Raw genomic sequence first — 3,425 nt, 5'->3', positions numbered from 1 at the left:
ATCTTGGAATCTTGTAAACAATAAAATAAATATGAATTATAAGAAGGATTTATATTGCTCTCTTAAATGAACATGTGATTTGGGTCAATTATCCCTTTTACATACACCCTTAAATTCTTTCTCTGATCCATACACACAAAATATCAAGTGAATGCCCAATTTAGGGGTCATAAAATTACGAAAATATATTTTTCGGGATTCAAAATTCGGGATCTTTCATTGTTACCAATTTATTACTATCTACTTCCATGGTTATTCATCAACTTCTTTATTTTCAATAGATTGTTTTGTATTTTTCTTAATTTGTTGGTTTATTTCACTCTTTTAATTTTTATGTTTCTCCGAATGATGGTTGTTATCTGTTTTTTTTTGGATTTTTAGCCCTCATGAAGACCTCAAATTTAGGTTGAAACGTCGGAAGGAATAAATAATATTTTGTTTATTTGCCGATCACCCCCCTCTCATTGACCATCTCCACATCTTAATTCCTCAAATGAAAGATACCTACAGAAAAAAATTATTCATCTATCTAGTTTAATCACTCCTCTGTTGCGGATGTCCTTTCTGAATATATGAAAATATAGCCATACAGAGGAAAAATCCCTAAAATGACGTTATAACATGGCTTATTTTCCATTATAATTTTACCAATAGATAGCTTATTTCCACGTTTGATTGAATTAATCTAATTTATAAATATTATTATACTTACTTGTAAAATTTATTTTTAAAAAATAAATTAAAATTATAAAAAATATATCCAGGAAGGTCTGTATGAAGTAAGATTTTTAAATTACATTTTAAAATTAGTCTCAAGATGGCCGAGATAGATTTAGTTTTTAACACTCTGTAGGATTTTTTAAAATATATTGAGGCTTACTTATTTTACAACAGTCAATTGATATACTGTATTGCTTTTATCGTAATATTTTAAAATTACTTTATTAAATTATGAAAAACATGGTTAATTGAAGATAAATTAACCGAGCATCTATGGATCGTACGATATCGGAATAGTTCGGCTTAGATCGGGTTCCAGTAGCTGAGCTGGATCCTGGAGTCCCGCCAGTAGTGTACAAGGTTTCTAGCTGTTGGGGTCCTGTGGGTGAGTACTCAACTTTTATTTCGTATTTTTCGTTAGATATCTTTTACATAAACAGTTTGAAATCATTATCATTATTTATAGTTATTATTAATTTAAATTGAATATACAAGAACGTGCGTTAATTTTTAATAGTAAATGTTATGATGATAATATGAATGTAAACTTTTCTTATTTCATTCGAATTCTTATACTTGAACGACAGGTTATTTTGAAAATAAAAGGGAGTTTATTTTTTTTTTACTGTAAATAAATATTAAATATAGTATGATTCGTCATTGCAAATATTTAATTAATTAAATTAAAAATTTAACCTTAAAAAATTAAGGTTTTTAACCTTCAACTGATTTTTAATCAAAAACTCAAAACCTGTATCATAATAATGGAGAAAATGTAAATAAAAATCATGGGTTCTAACCAATAATTCTAAGTTCCTATTTATTACACAAAAATAATTTAATTCAATTAATTATAAAATGTGAACTTTTCAATTGTTTCCTTATAAAGAATAATTATGTCATTATGTATTTATTTCTATTAAACTTGACTAATTTTCATGACAATCACAAAGTTCTAACTAATTTATTTTTGCATACATTTAAAAAATATTTTGTTAATATTTAATTTACAATATATTATACATACCTCAATCTACGTTACACTATATATGTTGAATACGATCATTTAGTTTATGAACATTTTTTTTTTTATTTTTGACTGATTAAAAAAAAGAAAAAAAAAGATAAACTGTTTTATTATAATAATTTTACGGAAAAATTTTCTGAATGCTATTAAAAGATCTTTTAGTAAAAGAAAACCTGTAGGCTTTCGAGATTGACACAGATTCCTTTGATGTTGACATTTTTCTACGCCGTCACGACGGTGAAAAGACCCCAAGAAGTTGCGGTCCGTGTTTTGTTACTCGCTATAGAGTCTTCTATTCCTAAATATCAAACCTTCCCTACTCCTTACCAGAAGAAGTTCCTACTGGAGGAAATTCTCTGTATTAGGCACAGCTTGTCCTATTCATCCAGGTCCCTTGTGTTCCCCGGAGCATATCTGATATATAATCTTAACGACGCGGCATTTCTTGTTCTGTCAATGTTGTTGTTCAGGTTTCTGTTCACTACTCTATCAGCCTGCTTGTTGTTTTTTAACCTTCCGTACTCTTCAAATGCAGAAAAAAAATTTGTTTGTTTGTTTTTTTCTTTAAATTCTTGGTATTCGTTAGAAATAATTTTGTAATTAACAGACTACTGCTATGCTAACTTACAATGTTAGGGTGTTTTATGACAGATAATATTGTTTATAAACAATGGCACTAGTTCCTTCACAGTCGGCTTCAAATTTAAGGATTCTTTAACATTACTAAAACATTTTTTTTTTTTATTTTTAAAAAGATATTTCCAATATTTATTAACATGTTTCACATTTAATAAACATTTAGTTTTAATTATATATAGACAAATCAAAATACTGAAAAATGTTAAATCCAACACCATGGCATTTACATAAGGAATCCGGTCAGTAATTTATGACTATATATCGTCTATTTTTTTTAAAGAAAAAAATTTGAATAAAAATAGAAATATTTCTTATTCTTACGAAAAAAAGTGTTTGCATAATTTATTGTTTAAATATTACCGAATTTCAACAATTATATTTCTGCATTGGTTGCAATTATGTTTTTCATATTCCTATAAAATACACGTCATAAATATCAAAATATGATAATCATTATATTATTTTCCAAAACATTTTAGCAAATTTTTTCACTATTCCAATTTTGTTTTAACATACATTTAAGTATGCTCAATTATGTTATGAAATAATTTTATTTTCTCAACTCTTTTAGATTCGAACTTTATACTTACCTTTTACAATTTTTTATTCGACAATAATAATTTTCTATTCTATTCAAACACTACATTTTACCGGTTAAAATCATTATTTCTTAACTTTAAAGATATTGATATTCGTTTTAAATATAATCTTCTCACTTTCTTGAGACTGGTTTTTATTGCTTAAATAAAATAATTTGTATCCAAGTTAAGTCTCAGATTTAAATTGGATACAAATTATTTATTTAAACAAATTGGTTTTAAAGTTTAGTAAAATGTTTTATACTGTAAAAACATTTCTCATCTATACAGTAGGACAGTAAAAATGTGGTACGGTGGGCGCATCACAGAACTTTTCACATACTAACCTACATCTTTTCCTAAGTTTTAAAAAGATTGGAGTCCTGTGTTCAAGTTATTGCTATTTTCTGTGATTTTGGCCAAAATAAAATTAAGACGAGATAGGGGGAAAATATCCAATA

General features: G+C 26.5%; 1 protein-coding gene across 1 annotated transcript in view; it reads left to right on the top strand.

The window, feature by feature from the left end:
• The first annotated feature begins 1,076 nt into the window (after positions 1 to 1,076).
• LOC106677515 (SH3 domain-containing protein Dlish) overlaps positions 1,077 to 3,425 on the top strand; it is a 145,233-nt gene continuing 142,884 nt past the window's right edge. The window contains exon 1 of the mRNA XM_067045660.1: positions 1,077 to 1,105. The gene's annotated coding sequence lies outside the window, so the exon portion shown is untranslated. The remainder of the gene's footprint in view (positions 1,106 to 3,425) is intronic.

This window comes from Halyomorpha halys, unplaced genomic scaffold (genome assembly GCF_000696795.3).
Source record: "Halyomorpha halys isolate HHAL.00 unplaced genomic scaffold, Hhal_1.1 Scaffold101.1, whole genome shotgun sequence".
Taxonomy (NCBI): Eukaryota; Metazoa; Arthropoda; class Insecta; order Hemiptera; family Pentatomidae; genus Halyomorpha; species Halyomorpha halys.
The sequence above is the reverse complement of the archived record's forward strand: the minus strand, read 5'-3'. Positions and strand labels throughout refer to the sequence as shown.